Below are 27,796 nucleotides of genomic sequence, written 5' to 3'. Positions count from 1 at the left end.
GCATTGTCCATCATCATCTTGTTAGTTGTCCTGGATGAGTCCAACGAACTGGAAAGTAGGTGTTGCAACTCTGCTGAAATTCAGGGCTCAACTGTGACATGGGCGGATCAAAGATTTAAGTTTCTAGGACATATATTTATCAAGTACAGTACTAATTATAGGTTCAAGTAAAAAGGTCAGAAGAACCAGGTGTAGAGAACCTGTAAATGAGTCTAACTCTGTTACAATGAGGAGCATAAATTCCAAAGTAAGGCCCAATGACAGGGTGCTGAATCCCTGAGCTGTTTGCCCTGCTTATAGTTTCTGGATGTCTCTAGAACCCTCAGGAGCCCTGCTATTTGAGGCACTGTTTGCTGTGGCAGTCAATGAGACCCTGCTGGAGCTTGCAGAAGCGTAACCTCTGGAATAACCTCCCGACTCACTCTGAAGTCTCAGCCATAAAAACTCATTTATGTTTACCATTTCCCCCCTTTTGTCAAGGTTCTTTTTCCAGATGCATTGCTAGTTGGCCCTTGGTAATAATCCCATGATGCCAGGGAGACACATCCCTGGGAAACATGTCCCATGCAGGGGGGTGGGGGGGGGGGGAGGCGGAAGGTAGTGTGTTTATACGCTGAGTTTGTCTTAGAGAGAGGCCATATATGAGCAACAAGGAGGCAATGTTTCAAATGTACCATCCATGTGTAAAATGATACTAATAGGAGAGAAGGGGAAATGGAGGGTATTGGATACATGGGAGTCCCCTATATTCTCTGTAACTTTTCTCTACCCTAAAGCTTCTTTAAAGAAAAAATGAAAAAAATGAGACACTGGGGGAATATATGGAAGAAAATATCACTGTACACAGAACAACAGATCTTACAGTGATGAAAGACACAATATCTAAAAAAAATTTAATTTTATTATTTCAAAATTATTTTTTTGTATTTTATCAGTTATTTTTAAAATTATTATTTCATTTTCTTATTAATTTTATTTGGTTATTTTGTTGGCCTCATTTTTGGAGAGGTTTTGGAATACAGAAGGGTCACAACAGTGACAGGTAAGATGACTGGTGCAGGGTGTCGGTGAAGTGGGGATGCATGGGAAGGGGTTCACCTGGGGCATGCCTCTAAGGCATAGAAATATGTTCGATGTTCATGGGACACTGTCTCACCCAATAACCATAAGAATATTGAATTCCCATCTTGGGAGCTCTGCCACATTCTCAAATAGGAGAGCAAGAATTCCTGGATGCAAGGTCAATGTCAAGTACAGGAAGACAGACCATTATGCCAGTCGCTTGATACTGATGATGGTACTATGAACCTTTTCTTGTGAAATTGAAACCTAGCCTAGTATTATATACTGCCTAAGAGTTTCCTTCTGAAGGCCTCCTTTTTACCCAAACTTGACATAGTCCTTTGAAGCACAAAAGTGTTTAAGTTTGAGGAGGTCCCATTTGTCCACTTTTTCTTTCATTGCTCAGGCTTTGGGTGTAAGGTTTAAGAATCCACCACCTACCAATGGGTCTTGAAGATGTCTCCCTACATTTTCTTTTAGGAGTTTTACGGTTCTAGCTTTTATATTTAGGTCTTTAATCCATTTTGAGTGATTTTTTTGTATAAGCTGTGAGATACTGGTCCTCTTTCTTTCTTTCAGCTATGGGTATCCCTTCTCCCAGCACCACTTGTTGAATAGACTGTTCTGACCCAGCTGGGTGGGCTTAACAACCTTGTCAAAATCACTTGACAATAAACGGGAAGGGTCTCTTTCTGAACAATCAATTCAGTTCCATTGATCTATAGTCTATCTTTATGCTAGCACCATGCTGTTTTTACAACTGCAGCTAGGTAATATGATTTTAAGTCCAGAAGTGAGAGTACTCCAACTTTCTTCTTTCCATTTTAAAATGTTTCTGGCTATTTGGGGCCCCCCATCCTTCCAAATAAATTTGATAATTGGCTCTTCCATTTCTATTTTTTTTAAAAAAAGCTATTGGATTTTTTAGGGATTGCATTGAATCTGTGTATCAATTTGGGTAGAACTGATATCTTAAACAATATTTAGTTTTACAATCCATGACAATAGAATGTTCTTCTATTTATTTAGGTCATCTTTGACTTCTATTAGCAATGTATTGTAGTTTTCCAAATACAGACCATTTATGTCCTTGGCTAAGTTTGTTGCTAAATATTTGATTATTTTAGTCTCTTTCTTTAAGGCTGATAAAAAGAGAAATTCAACTGTACATGATGTCTCTAATCTTAAATTTTTTAAAAAGTTGTTTTTAAAAGAACTTACTTCAAAACTTTTTTCCTGAAGACAGTCTTTTCCCTATCTGTGGTCATGAAGCCATTGTAGGAGGTCCCATTGCAAACTCAGCAGTGTAGACTCGGCTGTGGTGTGGGAGTCTCCCCGGAGCACTGAAAAGATGGCAATGCATTACAGAAGAGGCTAACGGGGTCACAGACACAGTCGGCTGTGAGAAAAGAAAGTTTTAGAGTCAGACACCCGCGGGGAGGGGCTCTTTGCAAACAGTATCAGAGGCTCTGGTTCTACTTTTTTTTTTTTTTTTAAGGATGGAAAAAATCACAAGGGAAGCTCCATCTGAGAAGTAATGAGCTGTAAGCACGACTGGCTCTCTGGAAGGGAGCTTTGAAACAGCATAAAACATTCCCAGATCTGGATGTGTGGATGACAAGGCATGGGGATGAGGGATGGCAGGCTGAAAAGAGAAATGCAAAGCACATTTTTTAAAAAAGAGTTTGGGGGGAACATGTTTGGCCTAGACCTTCAAAAAAACACCATTAATTTGTTGAAAAATATAACTAGGGGATCCAAATAATACGTATTTTTCTGGTGGGAGTGGGGGTGGCTATTAGCCATCTGGTGTCTTTCTGAAGCCTCCAGGCAGGCAGAACAATCTGGTATATGGAGCAAAACCATCCTGGTGTGTGCATATTGCCGACCAGAGCCCCAAAGCTCCATGTATTGAATCTGGGTACCAGGACTTGGGCTTCTTTCCTGTCTTCCTTTCTTCCAGCTCCTTCACTCTGACCTCACTGTGTCCCTGCCACTGAAGCCTTCTCTATGTTCTCTTCTTATCTTCTTATTCCTGCATCAGAACCTTTGTAGTGGTGGTTTTCCTGTCTGCACATTATTCTCCCTCATTACTTTGTCAATCAGGTCTCAAATTAAATATCACCCCCTCTAAAAAGTTTTCCCTGCCACCCTAACCCAATGTTGCATCTCACCCAATGTCCTAGTTTCTATCAAATATTTTCTTCCACCAAGATAAATACCATTATCTATCATTATTTCGTTTATTTTTATTTACTGTTACTTATCTGTCCTTTCCTTCTAGAAGCTCCAAAGAGCATAAGACCATATCATGTATACTGCTTTAATCAATCAGTGCCCCAACAGGGAATAGAGAGGTAATGGGCGGAAGTGTAATAAGGGACTTTTTACCAAGTGACCGTTGTGTGATTGATCTCCATTGCACAGGGGCAGTGCAATACCCAGGAGCCAGTAACAGCCAGGTGTGTTGTTGTCACTGCTAGGACAGAAGGATGGGGTAGAAGCATCAGTGAACCCAGAGAAAGGAAGGCTGCCTGGAAAGGACCACCCAAAAGGAGAACTCCAGGGGAGGGACACAGCCAGCCAGTAGAGGATAAATAAATGCCCCAAACTCCCTCTCCTCCATCCCTCAGAACACCAGCTGAGTCTCCCTGAACCCAAAAAGAAAGCAGAAGCCTCTACAGATCAGGCTCTGGGACATTGAGCAGGGAGGAGAAGGCTGGAGAGCGGATCTGGAAGTGCAAGCAGAAGACATCCAGAAGGTGGCCATACCCCAGTGCCAAGGACAGGGCCTGGCCCTGAGTCAATACTTAAGATATATATGTTCAATCAATGAACAGTGTAACAATCAGGAATTCAAAACTGAATGGCAGTGATTGTGGGAAGATGGTGATTGACTAACAGGCAGTGCTGAATGTTCTCACAAAACAACAGAAAAAGAGTCACAGCTGTCTGAGGGACCTGCTTTGGGGGTCAGCAGACCAGGACAGTGCTATGCAATCCCTTGAGGGGAAGGGACAGAGAGATGAAGAAGCCTAACGACAAGCATGAGTTACCAAACCCTTGGCAGCCAGGAAAGGCTCCCCTCCCATAACCCCAAGATATTAAGCTAGGATAAAATACCTGGCTCACTACAGCTGACTGAGGGGGGAGTAGACATCTTCCTCCCTGTCAGCTCTTCCAAGGGAAAATAAAGGGGAAGTTGGGATGCTTTTTTTCAGTGAATTCAGCCAGCAAAGCCCACTCTGAATTTCCGATCTGGAGATTCAACACAGGAACACAGGAAAGCCGAGACTGAAACACCTCCATGGAACGGCATGCTGACTAGCATCATCTGCTGTCTGGTCTGGAAATTGCATGGACAAAAACTGTTCATGCTGGCTGTATCCAAACTCTGGGAGAAAATCTGCACCCCACTAGTGAGTCCTGGTCAGATTTTGAGAACTTAAACTGTGTAATTTTAAAGTCTGAGAATAAGTTGAACCAAGTATCAAAGACCTATGGTAAAAAAAAACAAAAAAACAAAAAACAATAGGCAAGAGAGAGAAATTAGCCATCAGAGTAAATTCACCAGCATATTCAGATGCCTAGACATCAGCAAAAATTACAAATCATACCAGGAAACAGGAAGAGATGGCTCAGTCAAAAGAACAAACCAAACATCCTAAAGTGATACAGGATTTAAGTCAATTAATCAGTGTTAATCACACAACTCTCCTAAACCACTTGAAAGAATTTAAAGAAAACATGAGTAAAGAAATAAAGGATATTAAAAAAGACAATAGGAGGGCATAAAGAACAAATTAAAAGCATGCAAAGAAAAGTAACAGACCTTATGGGAATGAAAGACATGATGGATGAAATTAAAAATACATTAGAGGCACATAAGAGCAGATTTGAATTGCTTGAAGACAGAATTAGTGATTTTGAAAACAGAGCATCTGAACTGGAAAAGACAGGAGAAAAGAAGGAGAAGAGAGTAGAAAAAATGAAACAGAGTCTCAGAGAAATGAATGACAATGCAAAACACACAAGCATTCACATTATTGGTGTCCCAAGGGAAGAAGAGAATGGAAAAGGGGCAGAAAGAATATTTGAAGAAATGACTGGAAACTTCCCAACCCTTATGAAAGACATAAATAACAACATTCAAGAAGGTCAACACACCCCAAACAGAATCAATTGAAAGAGACCTATCTATCCCAAGACACCTACTATTCAGAAAGACAAATATCAGATATAAAGAGAGGATTCTCAGGGAAGAGGATGTGGCTCAAGTGATTGGGCTCTGTCTACCATATGGAAGGCCCAGGGGCCTCCTGGTAAAGGCAAGCTGGCCCACACCGTGGAGAGCTAGTGCAACAAGATGATGCAACAAAGGGAGACACAAAGGAGAGACAGTGTGAGATGCAGCAGACTAGGGAACTGAGGTGGTTTAAGCGATTGAGTGCCTCTCTCCCATGTCAGAGGTCCTAGTATGGGTTTCCAGTGCCTCCTAAAGAGAAGGTGAGAAGAGAAGACAAGCAGACACAGAAGAACGTGCAGCAAATGGACACAGAGTGCAGACAGCGAGCACAGGCAGCAAGGGGTTGTGAGGAATAAATAAGTCTTTAAAAAGAGAGAGAAAGGATTTTGGAAGCAGCAAGAGAAAAGAAAACATCACTTACAAGGGAAACTCAATAAGATTTTGAGAAACCATGGAGGAGAGAAGAAAGTGGTATGATGTATTTAAGGTACTGAAAAAGAAAAGCTGCCAGCCAAGAATTCTGTTATCTGGCAAAGCTGTCCTTCAAAAATCAGGGTGAGTTCAAAGTCTTCACAGAAAAACAAGAACTGATAGAATACATTGCCAAAAGACCAGATTTGCAAGAGATAATAAAGGGGATGCTATAACCTGAAAATAAAAAACAAGGTGAGAAATTTGGAGAAGAGTTTAGAAATGAAGATTATGAGGAAGGGTAAACTTAAGGATAATAAGACAGACAATAGAACGATATGACAACAGATAGCCAAAGGACAAAATGGATGAAGTAAGTAATGCCCATAACACTGAATGTTAATGGACTGAACTCCCCAAAAACATAGACTGATAGAATGGATAAAAAAATATGAACCATCTGTATGTTGTCTACAAAAGACCCATCTCAGATGTAAGGACACAACCAGGTTAAAAGTGAAAAGTAGGAAAAAAGGTATTCCATGCAAATAGTAACCAAAAAAGAGTTGGAGTAGACCAGATAAATGTAAAATAACATCACACATTATAGTATATGAACAACAATTACTCAGTACAACTGGCAAATTGTTCCTGTGATCAATACCTGTTAACTTTTTTTCATATAAAATAAACACTTGCTTTTACTTGAAAAAAAAAAACTGAATGGCATTTGGTTTCAGAAAATTCAAGTTTGATTTTCTTTGAAGATAGCTTTCAGCTGGCAGCAGACTAAAGAGACCCACTTCCCAGGAAGGCAGGAGGGAGCCAAACTAATTGATATGCCAGGGACGAACGTTCAGCAGTGCATTAGAGAGGTAATGGGACCTTACCAGAGAGATCAGATGTGGAATGCCAAAACGGGAAGAAATCAAAGTACACACATCAGAGAGTAGCCTAGGCAGTTCATTAATACTTTATATTGTAAACATCTATTGAATGTTTCACAGTTTACAAAAAGCTCCACGTATGCTGTGTCATTTAAGCCTCAGTGTATCCTGGCAGATAGCAAGCAGGGTCATCATTTTATAGAAGAAGAAATTTTGCCCTAGGAAAGTCACACTAGTTATCAAGTTATTCAAGGTATCAAGGTGACAGAGCTAACAGGGCCAGAACACAGATTCAAACAGAGAGAATGAGCAAAGACTCGGAGTAGGGCAGGAAGGATTTTTTAAGAGAGATGAGGCTGAGGGGCTTGAAGAAAACCTAATCTCATTAAGAATTTTAATAAATTGTCACTCCAGTCTATTGCAATAACTTTCCTTGTTTCATGGGAGTCTTTGAACCAAGTTTATTATGCTAAGAAGTAAAAATGAAATAAACAAACATGACAGAAAAAAGGTTACGAATCTGGATAATCTGTCTGAATAATACAAAGCCTGGAGAGATAACATATAAATAATTAAAGTGTCTCTAAAACTATTGCTTTCTTTCTTGCCCCCTAAATCTTGGCCCAAGGAATAGGAGGCAAGGAACAAAAAAGTCAATCCCAAGCAACAGAAATCCTTGTGAAAAGAGTGAGAAAGCAAGACTTTCACTTCTCAAATATTAAATCCTTTCCAGGTAGTCAAATTCTGGATGAATGTGGGCTAAGTGGTAAAACACAAAACTCATTTTAAACCCTTTTTAGTCATTTACCTTGTGGTAAAAGATTTAATCTTTCCTCATTATTTTACCCTAAAGTCAAATGTTTATTTCATATACTAGTAGGAGAATTGGCAAATATTCTCACTAGAAGTAAAAATGGCTAGGTTTTGTAGGTAAATTCTACCACTCCAGCTTACCTCTTGGCAGGTATGACTAAGCCCAGGCCAAATCTTAGAAAATGTCTGACAAAACATTTTCATAAAACTGGCATTTTATCAGCATTACTGGAAATATTTAAAGCAATACAACAAGCAATTTTCTCAGATGTGACAATTAAAACATGTTCAGAGTAGCCTTAGTCCAAAATTTCTTTCACCAGACTTTCGGTGCTAGATTTTAGTGCACCAGGCTTATGAGTACATGAGATACTCAAATATTGAGCCATCAGTGAAAGCCATTTATGTCACTAATACTGAATAATAAACAGATCTTCCAAAATAGAATTATTAAAATGCACAATTTATTTTTTTTGGAGGTGAATCTTCGAGGACATTGCCTAAAGTCTAATTTTGAAAGGATCCAATGAAAGTGTTTCCCCCTGAGTAAGGCAACCATTGACCTTCTATATTATTCAATATGCTCTATGGAAAATGATCGAAAATTCTTGTGCTCCGCATAAGCTGAACAGCAAAGGAATAAAACAACTGGAAAAATGAACCCTCTCACGTTATTATTCACGAGCTGCATTTTGTAGTTATTCTTCAGAAACAAGTTTCTTCTGAGACTGAAAACAATTAAGTAGAGTAGACAGATACTTAACTCTGCAGAGTATGGGACAGAATTAAATAATCTACCCCAGAAATGAGCAAAATCCTAACACTGGCTTGGCTGTTCATTTTCTTCTTGAAGCAGGCTGATCCTTCTGTACCTCAGCCTTCCAGTCTACTCCATGGGAATGGTTTAATTTACAGTGGTGTTCTCTGCCTCCAGCAGGACTTGCCAGAATGAACTGTGAGCCAAGTTGAGTGACACATGCCTCTCGTGCGCTCGTATAGAGAGGAGGTTATTCCCTATCTTGGGGTAGTTTATCTCACTGCCACAAGATTAATACATTTCTGTACAAGTTACCAGCTATGTGGATTGGGGAACTTATTTATTGATTGTCCCTAGACCTCAATTTCTCTAGCTAGAAAAAGAGGATAATAACAGTACGCGGCTCACTGAGACTGAGAGGAGAGAATGAGGGAATGTGTGTCAAACAGAGTTGGGAGCTTTGCGCATAGTAGCCCTTGGAGCACAAACGCTGTGTATACATAACACCTCCCCGACCGGGTGGGTGAGGCAAGCTTGCTGTTCCTCTCGCGGGATTTTGCCATCTCTACTGTTGTGGAAGGAGAGAGATTCAATGATCATGTATTGAAGGCCAGAACTCAGGAATATTCTTGAGAAGGAAAATTTATTATGACCAGATGGGCCTGGGGTCTCCTGTCCAAAAAGCTGAGCCCTGAATAGGATTTCTGGGTCCCTTTTACACAGAGGATGTAGGAGTCAAATGGTGAGTTCACTTTTCTTTGTTAGTTTCTTCAAATTTTAAGTGTTTGTCTGAGTACCAGATAGGTTTTGAATTACCATATCCACCCACATTCCAGGTAAGCTTGAATTAACATATCGCCTACCCTCCAGGTAAGCTTGACTTAACATATCACCCACATTCGGTCTGGCTGTAACTTTGAAAACACATTCAGTCCACATCCATTCTGGATATTTAAACCTATAGGACCTATATTATTTAGTTGGCTTTCTAGAAACTAGGCACACTTGGATACGGAATTAGATAATTTTGAATTCATGCACAAGAGTGAAACAACTCTTTGCTTCCACTTAGAAGGCTTTGCTCCCCCTTCTCCGCACATCCGTTGCTCTTTCCTTGCTCTTCCCCCAAATCACTGCTCACCACGTACTCACTCCAAGGATCTTCAGTGAAAGGGCTCAGGCACCTGGAAGACTCACCCTCTGCAGGCCCGAGCATCCCCCGTGGTGATCCAGTGGGGCTCAATAAGAAAAAGGGAGCAAAACAAAGGACAAAGGGAGGCCCAAGGCAAGGTGAAAACAAGATTGAGGCTTCCATAAAACTTGAAACCACCACATCCAGTAACACAGTGTCCCTCATTTCCTGAAGCTTTCCTTGAAAGCATGCAGCTTTTGCCATTCAAAATGTTCCAGCAATTCTTTGTCACGATAGTGGTATATTTGGTATTTAGTTTTCATATTTCCCCTTGGGTTTGCCTCTCATTAAACTGTGAGGCTTTTTAAAGCCCCTTATTAAAAACAACAACAACTAAGACCTAGAATGATTTACATGATTCTACTATACTCTGCCAAAGAACCCCTCACTTCTCCTACTAGAATAATGATCACACTTGATGGTTATTGTTTAAGTAAGCTGAGTGTCTGCCTCTCACCTTTCAAGGGTCCCTGTTTCCTCTAGTATTTATGACCAATGTCCCCTGGAGAGTCAGCTCTCACTACACCTTGCGTCTCTTGCTTTACCTACTGCCAATGCATTTTTAAGCTTAGCCCCTTCCTACCTCCTCCCTTCCTTCCTTTCTTCCTTTCCCCAAGCACCATTAATCCAAGTCAGTAGGTTGGGACAGTTCAGTTTTGAAAGTTCAGAAGTAGAAGACAGCACAGAAGACACACCTAAGTTCAAATTTAAAATGAGCATTGGAGCAGGAAGCAGATTTGGCTCAAGTGATAGGGCATCCAACCACCACATGGGAGGTCCAGGGTTCAAACCCCAGGCCTACTTGACCCTTGTGGAGCTGGCCCACGTGCAGTGCTGATGCACGCAAGGAGTGCCGTGCCACGCAGGGGTGTTCCCCACGTAGGAGAGCCCCATGTGGAAGGAGTGCACCCTGCATGGAGAGCCACCCCACACAAAAAAGTGCAGCCTGCCCAGGAGTGGCACCGCACACACAGAGAGCTGACACAGCAAGATGACGCAACAAAAAGAGACGCAGATTACCAGTGCCACTGACAAAGATTACAAGCAGACACAGAAGAACACACAGCAAATGGACACAGAGAACAGACAATGAGGTAGGGAGGAGGGGAGAGAAATAAGTAAAAAATAAATCTTTAGGAAAAAAAATGAACATTGGAGCCCCAGTGTTTTTCTGCCGTTCCCTATCTCTATAAGGATTTCCTCACTGGCCTTGCCCCTGTGTAGGTCCAATAACAATCTCAGATGCCTATCCCCCACCTCCCAGTACTCTGCTGTTTATGCCCATACCCCCCATTCCTGTGACTTGGCCATTCTGAACAGGAGCAGTTTAGCCTCCTCTTCCCACACCTAGCACTAAGTTCCAGGCCTACCTTCACAGACCCAGAAAATAACTTAAGGGCCCTGCTAAACAGAGTCAACTACTTTAGATTTGTATGAAACTAATTAAACAATTCAATTCAAATTCTAAATTGAAATTTCAGAATTTACTCTGTGACCCAGGTTACATTCTTAGGCAGGACACCCATTCCCAGCTCCTTCCAACCTGCTCTGATGTTCCGTTTTGCCCTTTCCTCCAGACTGCCCATAGGCATTCCATTTCCTACCATGCAGCCAGTCATTCTCTGAAAATACATGACATTGCTGTGCTCAGGACACGGTCCAAGGCTGGCCCAAGGCTTTGCCCATGGAAGGCGGTGTGGTACAGTGGTCAGAACACACCCTCATGGGCAGACTGTGTGGGCTTGAGCCCTCCTCCACCTTTACTAGCCTTTGTAATGACTCCGTGGTCTTGGGCAAGTTACTTAACCTCCCTGTACCTCAGCTCCTCATCTTCAAGGTGGAGACAGACAGTCCCTACCTCAGTTGGCTGTTATACGGATTGAGTATAATTCTAGATTATACTATTCTAGTAATTCTAGATGAGTGTTTGCGATTGTTATTGCCTGGACCTTCCCAAACTATACCCTGCTTACTTTTCCAGCCTCATCTCTTGTCACTTCCCCCCTGTGCTCTATGCTACAGCCATAAAACTTGAGGTGGCCCCGAATGCACCAAGATTTATCTCACTCCTAACCTACCAGCTAGGTTGTTCCCTCTGTAAAGAAAGGTTTTTCTTCCCTTTGCTTTCAGGTCTCAACTTCCAAATTCCATCTTCTAAGAGGTCTTCCCAGCCTCTCTAAGTCCAGAGGCCCTTCCTATGTGCTTCTATTTTTTTTATATATATATTTTTTGTCTTTATTCATTTTTTTAATATTACATTCAAAAAATAATGAGGTCCCCATATACCCCCTACACCCCTTACCTCACTCCTCCCCCCATAGCAACATTCTCCTCCATCATCATGGGACATTCATTGCATTTGGTGAATACATCTCTCAGCATCATTGTACCTCATGGTCAATGGTCAACATCATAGCCCACACTCTCCCACGTTCCATCCAGTGGGCCATGGGAGGATATACAATGTCCAGTAATTGCCCCTGCAGCACCACCAAGGACAGCTCCAAGTCCCGAAAACGCCTCCACATCTCATCTCTTCCTCCCATTCCCTACCCCCAGCAACCACCATGGCCACTTTCTCCACACCAATGCCACATTTTCTTCAATTACTAATCACAATAGTTCATGAATAGAATATCAGTAAGTCCATTCTAATCCATATTCTATTCCTCCATCCTGTGGACCTTGGATTGGTTGTGTCCACTCTACATCTATGTGCTTCTATAGCACCACACACTCAACAGGAATAGTACTGAAACTGTGGGCAGGAAAAACCAGTTTATGGAGATACTGTAACCACTGCAGATTTAATTATTATTGTAATTTATGTTAACTGAGGGATTTACAACATTGTTGTAACCAGATGCCTTCCTTGCCCCTCACTTATAGCCAGTTCGTTTAGCTTATTTCCATTCCTTCACTTATCTTATGTTAACTCAGTGAATCACAACTCTATTTTAACTGTAACCATATGCTTGTCCCTTATTTACAGCCCTCTTTATGCTTATCTCCAGCTGGTGTTTGTCAGTTTTCAAGGGTTTTCAGGCCCATGCTTGTACACTCCCTATTAGCCATAACCAAGATACAACCAATCAATAGATGCCAAATTAAATAATGTCACTATCTCCACCTCCCTTTGTTTAAATCCCATAAAAACCCTAAGCTCTTTAGACTTGGGATATGGATGCGAGCTTTTATTCTCCTGTCTCCTTGATTGGCTGCCGTGCAATAAATACTCTTTATTTTCTTGTAATCCTGGTGTCACTGCATTGACTTCTGTGCACACTGGGCAACGAGCCCTTTGCTCAGTCCCAGTGGCTTCTTAAATGTCTTATTTACTTACTTGTATTTATCTTAATTGCATTACACTGCAAGTCCTTTGAAGGCAGGAAGTGTGTGTTGTTCATGGTTCTATTCCCAATGCTAGCATCTATCTGGTTGGCACTCTATAAATATTTATTCAATAAATCTTGAAAGCAAAGATATGAAACTACATGAAGATAAAATTTACCAATTATATGTATTTTTAAGATTAGACAAAAGATTAATAAATACCCTTTGTATTAAATTATAAAATCTTCAAAGTGGACTTTTATGATATTCATTATTCCAGAAATATGGTATCAGCTTGATAAGTAGGGTGAAAATAAAAACTTTCCCAGAACAACTATCTCTATACTTTTTCAGTTCTGTACATGTTATGAAGGCAGACGTGGTTGATCCATCCTTCCCTGCCAGGGTTTGCAATTATGCAATTGAAAACCCTGGGCCATGGAAAGATAATTTGGAGCAAAAAGAATTGGAGTAAAATGTATGAAGGCACAGAAAGAGGGAAAATTAATATATATGAACCTCACCAGATGTTTCAGTTGGGCTTGGGCCAATTCTGATTATGAGGTACCTCAGCAAGGCCTGTTCAAAGCTCCAATCCTCCAAATCTGAGGCTACCTGCAGACTTCCCTATGCTCAACTGCTCTCTCTCTAATTACTCTCTCATGGACTGGATTCAGTTCCAAACAGCAGTAAATTATGTAGTATCCTATTATTCTAAGAAATAAACGAGAGGGCAGTGACATTGGACTCCAAGGTTCAGGGATCAACACTGGGCAGTCTGGAAACCACCTGTAACATCAGAACATTTCCTGCACAGCTTATCTGTGAAGAACATTTCCTGCACAGCAATATCTGATGAAATTCATAGGTTTCTCAGCAACATTGATATGAAGGGATGTCATAGAATAGAACAAAAATTGGGCCAAACACAATTCTTCATATCCCCTTTCTCCATCCTCATTTCACATTTCCTTCATCAGCTGGACTCTCAAAGGTGACCTCCACAACATCCTGAAATCTAAGTTTCTCAAGATCAACTTGCATCCTACTATCACCAAAGCCTAATTCTCCTAGGGTCTCTACATCTCCCTGATTCATCATTCCAAAAAACTTTCTTCTACTTTACAAAACATACCTACCATGTACTGTTATGTCCATGCTTTCCTTTCTCCACTTGATTTAAAAAGCACCCCTCTTCCCATCGAAGGCTAATCCCTCTACCTTGGTTTTGGGTCCCATCCTCTCCTGCCTTCTCAAGAACCTGACAATATTGATTATTCTTTTTTTTTTTTTTTGGTTGATCTTCCCCTTTAAGGTATTTTTAAGTCAGAGAGGAAGGAAGGAAGGGATGGAGGGAGGGAAGGAGGATGGGGGGATGAGAGGGAAGAAGAATCCTCAATCTCACCTCTACCACTGACATGATCTTTTTCTTCTTTCTCCTTCACAGCAAAACTTCCCAAATGAGATATCTACACATTGTCACCTTTCACCCCTTTTCAGCCACATCTAGCATCACTTCTATCTCCATTGCTCCCCCATGTCAGTTTATCCAGTAGATAATAAGTGTCCTCTTAGTTGACCTCTCAGCACATGCTAGCATCTTCATTTCCTTCCTTCCTCTCCTTAACACACTCTAATCTGACTTTCATCATCTACACATCACTAAAACTTCTGTACTAAGATCATCTAAGACCTCCACTTAAAAAATTCAATGGACATTTTCAGCCTTCACCTTCCTTTAACTTTCAGCACAGTTGATACAGTTAGCTACTCTCCTCTTTTTGAAACATGTTCTTTCCTCAGCCTCTGTGACACAACGCCTTAGCTTTTTTCCTACAGTTCAATTCCTTGTCACTTTTGAAAGCTCATCCTCCTTTATTTGGCCAAAAAATGTAAACATTCCTCAAGACCTCATCTAGACTTTCTTCTTACTATATGCTCTATCCCTATGCAATTGCATACATGTCCATTTATACAATGATGACTCTCAAGTTTTATCTTTCCTCTCTTTTAAGCTCTACATTCACAAACTCAGCTACTTCCTTGGCTTTGCCACTGAGTTGCCTCAAAGACAACACAAACTCAACAAGTCCAAAAAGGAGCTCTGCCACCCCAACCTGGACGTCTTTCAACAATCCTTCTTTCAGTGAAGGGTGGCACCAGCCATTGAGCTGCATTCCAAGAATTCCTCTGCAATTCCATTCTTTCATCACCCATATCCAATGTATTATTTTGCCTGGTGGAATTTATCCCTTACATATCTATTAAATCCACTTATTTTTCCTCATTATTCCACTTAGATCCAAAACATTATCTCTTTATCTAGTACTGGAAAAGTCTCCTAACCCCACTTTCATCAATGCTCTTTTCAATCTATTATTTAAATCTTTAAATACAAATCTCTCCTCATACCCCTCCCCTCTCTCTGTCTCTCTCTTTCTGTCTCTCTCTCTCTGTCTCTCTCTCTCTCACACACACACACACATACACACACCAGCTCAAAATCCTTCAGTCATTCCCTCTAGCCTTTGGGAGAAAAAACAAAACCATTCACTGAGCTAAAAAAGCTTTCTATGGTCTGGCCATTGACAGATTTCATCTCACATTGTGCCCTCCTGTGCTCCAGTGCGCCAGCCACATCCTTCTTCTTTCAGTTCCTTAAGAGGTTGCACTGTTCCTGCAGTTTCTGCACATCCTATTCCTTCCTCATGAAATCCTCTCTTCCCTCCCATTCCAACTACCCTTCACCTACTTCATTCTTTCTCATTCCTCAAATCTCACCTCTAATGTCACTTCTTTAAAAAAACCTGACCTAACCTTCCATATTAAGATGGATTCCACTGTTAGACCCTCTGATATACCCTTATTTTATAGCGACTATGCAATTTTATACTTACCTTTGTGATGAATTAATTACTGTTTTTCTCCTCCTCAAGACTGTAAGCACCATGAGAGCAGGGACCACGTCTGTCTTGTTCGTCAAGTTATCCTTAGTCCTTGTACTCAAAAGACACTCACTAAATATTAGTTCACTACTGTATAGAAAAGGAGCCTCTTTATAATTTCCACTTTCTGTTATTGAGAAAAGAAAAAGAATATTACAAGGTGTCATTTGCTCCACATGAGTAATAACATAATTACCTAGTGCTCTTTTCCAACAACAGCAACTCATTTTGATAATACACGGACTCTCAATAAAGTTACACTATAAGTCTAAAAAGACCTGGGATATCTTTTGCCTGTTTCCCAGTATAGGATAGAGAAGTGTGTAAGACACAGTTTATTGGATAATAGTCAGAAAAGTGACTTGCAGACTAAGGACTAGCTACATAAGTAAAGGAGAAAAGAGAAGCAGTAAGCACTCAGGTATCAGAGCCAGATTGCCTTGGATCAAATCCCAGATCTGCCACTTACAGATGTGTGACCCTAGCAAGTTACTTAACCTCTCTGTGCCTCAGAGTCCTCATCTATAAAATGGGATTTAAAACAGGATGTATTTCATTGGGTGGTTATGCCAACTGAAAGACCTAATATATGGAAAGCAATTAGGAAAGAGCTCAGCATAAAGTGGAACTATCGTTAGTTAACATTCTGTGGACCATTGCTATGCTCCAGGGCTGTGCTGAGCATGTTAAGGGTATTAATTCAGCTTCATTTATTCTACCAAAAAATTGAGATGACTGAAGTGGATGTTTTTAAGGTCATTTTGAGCTTGCCGTTTCAATGTTTTTAAGTAGACTTATTTATGCCAAGGATAATAATAACTATTGCTACTTTATTATCATCCTTAGTTTGCCAATGAAAGAGAAAACTGAAACTCTGGGGAGATGAGTGATTTGCCCAAGGCCACATGATAGAAGCAAGCCTCAAACCCAGAGGTTCTGTATGCAAATAAGCTCTCTTGACTCAGACAGCACTGCCTCTCTGCTACGTTGCCTACTAATTCTGCTTCCTTATGTCTGTACTGAATAATTCTCAAAGAACTTCCTGTATAGTATCTCATTCAATGTTGACAACTCTTTAAGAAGAAATCTAATGGAATGACCATGGGATAAAGTAGATAGATCACAGGCTGGTCAGAATTCCATAGGCTGCGAGTGATTTACCAGTTTTTTATTTGGGTAAGCCACATAATCACTCTGATCCTCAGTTTTTCTCTTGTAAAATAAAATCATTAGGCTAGATAACCCTTACAGTTTCCTCTCAATCTAAAATAATAATAATAAAATATAAAGCTTCAGTATTTAAGCTGCTTATTCTCTTCTCCTTTAAAGCATCATTTGATGACCATTCCTTCAGAACACTGTTTCCCAAGCAATACCACCAATTCTCTAATCACCTAGAACAAGAACTTAAGCTACTCTAATGTGGATCTGTTGTAGAGTGGTTTCTTTGTTGTGGACTTGAAGCCCATTCCTATTATTTAAACCGGTAAAACTAATACTGAGCTTCATGCAAGCTATTTTAAAAGGACATTAATTGCTAATGCCAGGCTCACCACATTTAAAAAACAAACCTGAAGTTCCCCCTAGTGTAGATAAAACAGGCCTGCAATTTTAGGATTGAGCACAAGAGGGCAGAGTTGGCTCAACATTGGAACTCACTTTTCCTTTTTTTTAAGGTGTATAACAAGTGGAGGGATACACAGATGCAGTACAGATGAGAGTACTGAAATTCTAAAAATTAGCAGAGACCCATTATCAAGAACCATTAAAATTCTCATATGCCTTAACCTGTGATTAAACTTCTCGAAATGTTTGCATAAAGAATGAGCCCTAAAGAAGTACGAGCTATATACAAGAAAATGGCCCTTGTAATATTTGCTACATTATATTCTAAAAGTGTAAGTAATTCAACTATGTAACATTGTAGGTTTAATTAAATATATCAGTCAATGTCATATCAATCTGGTGTAATCCACTGCAATACTTTTAAATGAATAATTTGAAGATTCAATAGTGAGTTATTAAAATACTTAAGGTACATTAAATGAAAAGGCAAAGAATACAAAATTAAATATATTCTAGATTAATATATGTAAAAATCATGACTGCATATTCAATAGGACCAGAAAAAAAAGGGTAAAAAAATGAAAGGTAAATTTTAGGAAGGTAGATTTCTAGGTAATTATTTTCAACATTATGATTACAGTATTATTTACACTGGATGTCTTTTGCAGACCGTGACACACAGATCTAGAAGAAACTCCAGCTTCTTGGGCAGACCAGAGGAAGGAAATCTTGCTAGGAGAGATCCCTGCCATGTCAGCTAGGAGTCAGGGGTAGCTGAGGCTATGAGAGAGCAGCCCACCCCCATCTGGAGCATGTCCTGTGAGACCCCCAGGCATTAAGGGGAGTGTGCGTCACATTCTCTCAGGACTGCCTACCCTTTGAATCAGAACATATGGTTTTCATGTTCATCCTTGACTGAATACTCAGAATATAACTGCACTGCCAATATTCAAGGCATTGCTCGTTATTTAGGGAGGGAGAGGAGGGAAGAACAGATTCAGGGATGAATAGATGCAGGTTCTCAGACTCAGGTTCTGCTGCTTAAAGCCTACATGTCCTCAGGCAGGTGAACTTAATCCCTCTGTCCTTGTTTCCTTATCTGTACAGTGGGGAAAATAAAACTACCTAGTAGTGTGGTTGTGAGAATAACTATCCACACAAAGTTTACAGTACAGTGATGACCACATAATAACCAATAAATGGCAGTACTGTGCTGGTATTATTTGAATAAATACTTTTTAATCAGATAATTTCCCCATTCCCGACCTAACCCTACATATTCTCAGACTGCATCTAGAAAACTCTAAACCAACTGTAGCATAATCAGCAGAGGCCAGAAGGCCGAGGAAACACAAAACCATGTCCAGTCCACTCATTTTTTCAGCCAACACCTGTTGAGGACCTGAGCCATTGCAGGCACAGGATCAGGCACTGGAATACAAACATGAATAGTATGTCATGCCCACGTTCAAGAAGCTCCAAGTCCATGAGGACAATAGCCACAAAGCAAATGACAACGATATCATGTGTTCAGTGTTCTGATAAAGGGATCTCCAAGAGGCCCTTGAACTTGTAGCTACTCCCATCCCCCAAAAGAAAGAAAAGACTTCACACAAGGATCAATGAATAGCATATTAAGAAACTAATAGGAGTTGAAAGGAGAATCTGGAAAAGACATTTAGGCAGAGAAAGTAGCTTGGGTAAAGACTTGGAGGCAAGAGAGCACTGAGACAGCAATGTTTCTATAGAACTGCTAATTAAGGGTTAGGGAGGTGGTAGAGAGGGCACAGCAGATAAAACTGGGGGAAAAAAAGGCTTAAGGGTATGATTGTGAGGGAACTTAAAGATCTTGCAAAGGAATTTGCATTTTCTTTTACATTTTTTCTTATAAGAGCAATAGAAGTATATGTAAAATTCAAACCACTCAGCAGCATACAGATAAAAAGGAAACACCTTTCCCCTGCCTTGGTCCCTACTCTATAGAGGTAAAAAGACCTTCTGATTTTAATCCTACTGATGGTTGCCTCATAACCTCAAATAATGTGCATTTACCCCTTTTTCTCAATTAATCAACCTTAAACATTGTTCAGAGATGCCTTGCCTGTAGACTTCAATTGAAGTCTGTCAGTTAATCACATATACATAACATTTGCATCTTGTCATTCATCCATGGGTCAGCCCTGTAATGCCATGTCTAGGTACATGAATCAACCATCATTCATAACTATGAGTAGGTAAACCAAAATTGACGAGCCTTTTGGGGAGACAGTGCAGTATGCAGAAGCACCAAGGGAAAACAATATAAAATTTGACATCTAAGGAAACAGATAATTTATAGAAGAGAAAATTTTTAAATAATTCTAATTAATAACCCTATAAAGCTTTTAAGAGGCATCTCACCCATGAAAAAGAATAGAGTGGCTCTCATCCTCAGTGCTGCCTATGGAGGTGGCTGTCATCTCCTACCCAGCATCATAGCTGCCCTCAGACCCCTTGTGAAGCCCAAGATGTTCAGAAAGAAGACCAAGAAGCTCATCCGGCACCAGTCAGACAGATATGTCAAAATTAAGCATAATTGGCACAAACCCAGAAGCATTGAAAACAGGGTGAAGAGACAATTCAAGGGCCAGATCTTGATGCCCAACGTTGGTTATGTGAGCAACAAGAAAATGAAGCACATTCTGCCCAGTGGCTTCCCAAAGTTCTTAGTCCACAATGTCAAGGAGCTGGAAATGCTGCTGATGTGCAACAAATCTACTGTGCTGAGATTGCTCACAAGGTTCCTTCTAAGAACCACAAAGCAATCATGGAAAGTGCAGCCCAGCTACCCATTAGAGTCACCAATCCCAATGCCCTGCTGCACAGAGAGGAAAATGAATAGACAGCTTATTTTCAACTTTTATTTGTGTGAAATAAAACCATAAAAAGTTAAAAAGAAATGTATAGAGAGTAACATGAAATGAGTAGAGAACAAGCAGAGAGTTCATAGACATAAAGAATGTTTTTAATTAATTGAAGGGCCAAGGAAAAAATCAAGAAGCTTCCCAAAATGTAGAACAATAAGACAAAGAAATGGAAAAATATGAGAGGAAAAACTAAAAGACATAGAGTATGAACACAGGAGGGTCAATATATGATTGCATCTTGGAGAATGAATTGAAAGTAGGTGTGAAGTGAACTTTGATGCTGTCAAGAAGCTTTTGCAGAAATCTACCTAAAGGACAATTTGAGGCACGGGTAAAGCTCAAATGATACTCGTGTTTCTGGAACTAGAGACAGTTTGTATATAAAACACTATTGTAATGAGAACAAAGCTGGTATTGAGTAATGATAGGAGTGCATAAGTCTTATTTATATCATTCTCAGAGTTATCGAAGGTATGATTAAACCTGTCCTTCAGATGAAGAAACAGGCTCAGGAAGTCAAAGTGACTTATCTAAGGACTCACAGCTAATAAGTGGCAGAGTCTGAAATCAGATCCAAATTGGTGATCTCCAACAATTCACTTGGAATCCAGAAAGCCACTTCCCAGAGAGCAGATGGAATTCAAACAGATGGCCGTGATCACCTTCACAACCTTCTATCATTGTTCTCCAGAATAGAGGAAAATGTACAGAACTAGAGCTTATCCAGAGCAAAACTGACAGCAGAGAGAGAAAGAAGTGAACTGGACACCGCAGTTTTGTGAAAATTACTTGATTTTCATTCCCATCAACTGGCAGCATGCACTGCATTATTTAGAATAATTGACTATGAGTCTCAAGGGAAGATGGTCCATTCCCTCATTCTTGCCTCTCTGAGGAACATAAAGATGAGTATAGGAAAAATGACAAAATATCTCTTTGAAAATAAATCCTTCAATGTGAGCCCCCATTATAAATCCATCTTCATTTTTTTCTCTCCCATCCTCCAACACTTCTACAAAATCAGTGTTTTACTATGATTTCTGAGGACAAAGAGCTCTAAAGAACTTGTATAAAGCAATTACCCCAGAGATCAACAGACAGCAGATCTTGATATTTACTTAAAATTCTCAATTCTGTGGATATGCCAAGGTCTTGATAAACAGAACTGACTTTTTCAGGGTTGGCAAATTAGTACCGTGTCCAGAATAATCATTTCCACAAGGGGACTGGTATGTTCTTCCTTTCCATCCCTGTTTACTGGTGACAGGAGCCATTTCAAGCCACCTGCAAAAAATAAATTCTGAAAATTTTTTGGAAATAATGTCTACGATATATTTTTCATGTTGTAAAAAATTCTCTAAGTGGCATGAATGTTTAAAAAGACGAAAATAGTGTCTATACTCAGAACCAACGATAAAGAAAAGATCTCCTCCTTTGATGGATTTTGTTTCCAAGTGTTTTGCAAGGCAATAACATGACAGAGGTCATTGTAATTTGAATATGGGTTTATGACGGAGACCATCCAGGTGTATTAATATCAAAGAAGTTACATGTGACAAAATGATTTTGAAGAGTTCTGTGGCAAAAAAAAATCTCTTGATAGTGATAAAGTGATTTTAGATTTTTAATGTAATAAAACGGGTCTCCATGATCTCATCAAAAGAAATTTAGAATCAAATACTATGGGAGCACTTGCCCTACCATAAATAACAACAAAATGAGGCACTGCCAAAAGCAATTTTCAACCTTATTTTTATTAATAGATCCTTGGAGAATTTTCTGGAAGCTATGGAACTTCTCCTTAGGAGAAAATTACAAAATATACACACTGTTTGGTATACGATGGTAAACAGAGGTCATAGCACCCTGAAACCACTGAGTCACAATGTGGAAAACACTCTACAGCCAGCTGTGGAAGATGCCAGATGGCTTTTTCCATGGGAAGGGCTTGTGAGCGCCAACTTCAGCTAAAGACCTAGATAAACACTGAAATCAAACATCAAATAATAAAGCAAAAGGACGATCATTATTTCGGTCTACAAGTGCAAGGATTCATGTGTAATTTCAGTTCTGTCTAGACTGAATCCTGTTCTCACATCTCAAGATCAGAAATAGAAGTCACCACAAAGAATAAAAAATGAAATTCTATGACTTCATCACATTAAAATATAAAACCTTGTTAATAAGCTATTGCATTAGTCTTTGCGGCCATTTTTGAGACTTGCTTGCACACAGCTGCTTTTTAAAAAAAAAAAAAAAGGAAAACTTAATAACATCCTTTCTGAATGAAAAGAGGTTTTTGCATCCGGTTTAATTTGAAAAGGAACAACTGAAATTATACATTTCTGAGTAATGTAGGAAATAACCACCCCTTCATTAAGTGTTACAAAGTTCTATTTTTATACTACTAGTTAATGCTTACTTTTCTTTCTGGGATTTCTAGGATTGGCAGTACTTTTATGCATTTAGTAAAAATTGGTACTTTTTATGCTGGGATGAGAAGTACAAAAATTTTGAAATGTTTTAAATAATAATTTTCTTGTTTCTAGCACTCAACTTGTTAAATGTTCAGCTTCTATGTTGTTGACTTATTCTTAACAAATAAAATAATAAAAGCATTTAAATGTAGATTGTTTCTGCTGCATCTCTATTAAACATACAAATCAGCACGTAGAGATGAAAAGGAAAAAGGGAATAATGAAAAGTAATGTGAATTGTATATTTAACTTTTTAAGATAAATAATGGATCCCTTTGAGGTTTTCATGAATATAGAGTACCACAAAGTCAAATAACACATATAATTAAGTCTCTGGCAATAGTCCTTGACCGCTCCCAAATCTAAACATAATATTGTATCTTATTCTATGCTCATATTCATCCTACCATATAATCTAAGAAATTCAGACTCATGGAGTTTTCCATATTGTGTGCCCCTGCTGATCTTATCTTCTTTTATCTTTCTTTAATATGTTCCTCCTGAATTAAGACAAAGGTCATAGAAATGATGGATTAATACACAGTTTTTAGATGTTCCATCATTTTGTTTAGAATCCACTCAATTTACAGTCAACCAAGACTTCCTCTCATTTGCAAAAGAATAAGTTTAGCAACTTTTACTGACAGAAATAAATATAATTACTTAAAGATTAAAATAAAACTTTCACAAATGTAATCCTTTTATAAGTTAAGATTGTATGACGAACTATAAATGCTTTCCAAAGAACATCTCTCTCTAAAAATCTACTTTTCAACAATTTAAGAAGCAGCACAATTGAGCAGTGCTTTCCTAAAGGTAGCATGTGTATCATTGGTGCTGGGCAAGATTTTAGGTAGGGCAGAGTTAGTTTTTTGTAGCAGTAATGTTTTGAATTCTACGGTTATCTCATATCTATTGCAAATAATGCTGCATCTCCAATTACAATAGCGATATATAAATTTCCTTTTTAATTTAAATTGACAGGCTTTATAATTAAAAGAAAGCTATTAATAAGACTATAGGTATTACATTTGTTATTGCAAAGAAGGGAAAACACTGCCAAAGAGAAATATGCACTGTATGGTGGTATGAAGAAAGAAATAATCAATTCTGCTTTAGCCTGGAATGATAAGCAGGAATTTTCTATAAGGACAGGGATAGGGTAAAGGCTTTCTTGATAAGGGGGGGGCCCTGTACAAAGACTCTGATGTGAACTGCTCACCTGGGGCAAGTGAGAGCTTCACGGGCAGTGTGTCTGGAGAACCAGATGGTAGAGCCAAGTAATAGAACAGCAGTTGCGGAAGCAACAAGGTACCAGATCACAAAAGATTTTCCTTTCCCTGCTAAAAGCAATGTGGATTTTCCCCGTAAGACCATGGCAAGCCACCGAAGGATTTTAAGCTGAAGTAGCAGAGCTAATTTGCGTTGTAAAAAGATAACTCTGGGATGATCTGGAGTCCAGTAGAAGGGTAAGGACAGGTCAGCGGGAGATGAGTTAGAAAAATATTGTGGAGATATAAAGAAAAAGACTAGGAGGTGGGACTTTGTAAAAATATTTCTGAATAGTAAAGGATTACATGAACAGCATTAAGAGACAAGTTGGCAGAACGAAAGGAAAAATTATAACAATGCATTACCAGTCCAGAAAAGTTAAAATGCTTAATTCATAAAGAACTCCAACTCATTAAAATATTATTCAGATTTTAAATATTATCATTATTAAAATGCATGAGAACCACAGGCAATTCCCATAATAAAAATGGATATACAAAATATAGGAAAATGCTCAAACTTATTACTGATCATGAAAATATGACTTTAAAAGAGAATAGAAAATGGTATTTTTGCCCATCAGAGTGTTAAAAACTGATGATATTTAGCACTGGCAAAAGTGTGCATAAAAAGACATTTTCATACAATGTTACCAGTATAAATTGATGCAAAAAAAACATATCATTTTCAAGTGAATGGCTTGTCTTTAAACTTAAATGAATTTATAGTCTTCTAAAAATCAGAATCACAGGAACTATATGATGAATAGGAAAACAGACATGATAATATGTTCAGTGTCTAACCCTGTTACAGAGTGTATGTACTATGTCTATGAAAAACCCTTCTCTCTCTATCCACTCACTCTGCTTCCCTACAAAACAATAAAGAAATTCACTACATAACTTATGGAGTGGAAGTGGTCATGGAAAAGAGAAGAGGAATCTGAGATATACTTAAAAGATGAAATATAAAGAATTTAGTGACCAGGAATGTGGAGGTGAGAAGAAGGAAGTATCAATGATGACTTATTTTTGATAACTGGGTGATGTCACTTCTTCAGATAAGTAACACAAAAGAAGGCATATTGGAGAATGAAGATAATTACCTCATCTTGGGACTTGATGGGTTTAAGAAGCCAGTCATAAATAAATGAACATATCCAATAGAACGTTGAACATTTGGATCTGGATATTGAGAAAGGGCTGGGCTGGTGATACATTTTTCAGAGTCATCAGGAGATGAAAACTATGGCTTTGGTGAAATTAGCAGGGAGATTATACAGAATGAATGAAAACAAAGGAAACCAAGGAAGGATCCCTGGGAATACCAGAGAATAAAGAGTGGGCAGAAAGGGAAGGGGATTCTGGCTCAAGCAATTGAGCTCCCACCAACCACATGGGAGTTCACTGGTTCAGTTGCCAGTGCCTCCTAAAGAAGACAATGAGCTGGTGCGACAGGCAGGTGCAGCAGGGTGAGGCAACAAGAGACACAAGATGAAAAACATAATGAGAGGCATAACAAAGCAGGGAGTGGAGGTTTCCCTGTGCCTCCTAAACGGGATGAGCAAGGTAGGGAGCTGATGTGACGGGCAGGCATGGCAAGCTGACGCAACAAGAGACAGAAGAAGAAAAAAAACACAGCAAGAGACGTAACAAAGCAGGGAACAGAGGTGGCTCAAGTGATTAGGTAACTCCCTCTCATATCAGAGGTCCCAGGTTTGGTAACAGATGCCTCCTAAAGAAACAAGGAAGATGAACAGAAACAGCAATGCAAACAATGAGGGGGTGGGGAGAATTTTTTTTTTAATTTTTAATTAAAATAATTTTTAAAAAAGAGTGGGCAAAAAAAATTTTTTTTAAAGAATGGGCAAAGGAAGGAAGCACATCAAGATGTCTGGGGCAGCTTTACACCCAAGCTGAGGCAGAGAGGACATGTCCCTCACTCAACCAGGTTCGGTGACAGCCAGGTGGGAGCCTGAGCTTGTACTTGGCAAACCCTCACCACTGCTGGAAAAAGAGGTGGAAGTGAAGCTGAACCTGTGCACCATCTCCGTCTATGCCAGAGAATGCATCACTTCCAAAGAAAGAGGGGGCAGCCTTTCCTAAGGAAAACCTGGAGCTAGTAGCCACAAGGGTTCTCAGCCCAGAGACACTGGATCCAAATGCAAAGAAGCTGGCAGGAGAATGGTCATGTCTCTTTTCTCATTTATTATTGAGCAATCTACGCTCTCTTGCACACATACACACACATAAATAATCTTATTAGTCCAACTGGATTAGTTCAATGCTTATCATTTGTAAACCTCCTGGGAAAAGATGGGGAATACTTGCCTTTGTTTTCAGAGAGTCTGATTGAAGCAAATCCTACACATGTTTAAAAAGGATAAAAAGCCAGATTAATTTAAATAGGTGAAGCTACTGGGAGCATTAGTCACAGACATCATTCATTGGCAAAAGCCATCTGAAAATATAAGAATAAAAAATAATCATCCAGTAGCTGAAATTCATTAGAGTATACACTAATCTGCAATCCTTATATACTAAATCTCAAGGTAAATATTTATAAAATCAAACCTATTCTACTACCCTTTTATACTAAATCCCAGGGTAAATGTAGTTATAAAATTTAACTCTAGCGTGAGAAAAATATTAAATATGTTGAAAAATTAAACATAAATTTAGTTAAAATGGAATAGTATAAATAACAAAAATAAAACACAAATGTACTGCCCACCCCTTTAACTATCCTTTTTTTCAGTTCTTAAAAATAAAGGTCAGAGTTTAATAAATCCCAAATTCGGTATTTGCAGCTAAATTACAGAACATCTAAGAATAAAAATGTCAGTGTTAGAACTACTGCCTCTGTATATGTCATCTAATCTCTTAATGAATTCTAGAAAAACCATAACTGTGGAATTTTCCATTTGCTCGGTCATTGGATGATAGTCAAATCTTTCATTACACAGGGATGTTAGCTGTAATGCTCTTTATTTTAACTGTTACTTGATTCAGTTCTTCATGAAAGTAAAATTATTCTTCATTAAAAACATACAGAAACTCCACACCCAATTATAAATTTTCTTAGAACAAATACATGGAATATTTTTCTCAGAACACAGATATAGAATACGTTTAGCCCTATTAAGCCCACAAAATGCAATATTACTAGATTTCAAGAAAAGAAGACAATGGTTTTTCATCTATGATGGATGGCATTTAAAATCTCTGTGCCCTCTGCTCCCAAACAAATGTGGCTCACAACATTAAAAAAGAAGCAAAAATGAAATAGACTAAGATTTAAAAATTGAGGCAGGATGACAGGCTCATTAAGATGTAGAGAAAGCATCTCTGACTCCCTTGTGAAAACTGTTATCGTAGAGTAATCACATGGACAAAGGGAAAGCATGGACGAGCAGGGGCCTTATATTGCACCCAAGAAGTTGGTGATTACATCCTGGAAATGTGACCCTGTTAAAGTGTTGTTGCTTTGTTGCTTAATAGAGTTCACAGAAAATACCTGTCTCCAAAATGAGATTTCCCACCATTCAGTATGCAGCCTGGGATTCTTGACAGGATGAGCAGGAGGCCATTTCTCCTAATCAAAGGGGGATGTCAAACCCCTGGGGGCAGAAGATTGTATGCAATCATCAAGCACAACTGTTGCAAGGAGGAGCCACTGCCTTCTGCTGGCTTGCCCAGTGGCTGCCTATAAAGGAAGGGCTAGGGAAGCCACTAGAATCTGGTACAAATAAGGGATAATTGGTCACACGAACCCATTTTTCTTCGCAATTATTCCATTTCCATCTCTGAGGTTATGAAAAACTTTCCCTTGCTGCCTAAGCAGCCTATCTATGAGAATTTTTAGCTCTTCATTAAAGTCTTTGTTAGGGTTTCCATTTTCTCACTCTCTTGATTCCAATATCTTGTGTA

The sequence above is a fragment of the Dasypus novemcinctus genome, chromosome 14, assembly GCF_030445035.2.
Source record: "Dasypus novemcinctus isolate mDasNov1 chromosome 14, mDasNov1.1.hap2, whole genome shotgun sequence".
In the NCBI taxonomy this organism is placed as follows: Eukaryota; Metazoa; Chordata; class Mammalia; order Cingulata; family Dasypodidae; genus Dasypus; species Dasypus novemcinctus.
The sequence above is the reverse complement of the archived record's forward strand: the minus strand, read 5'-3'. Positions refer to the sequence as shown.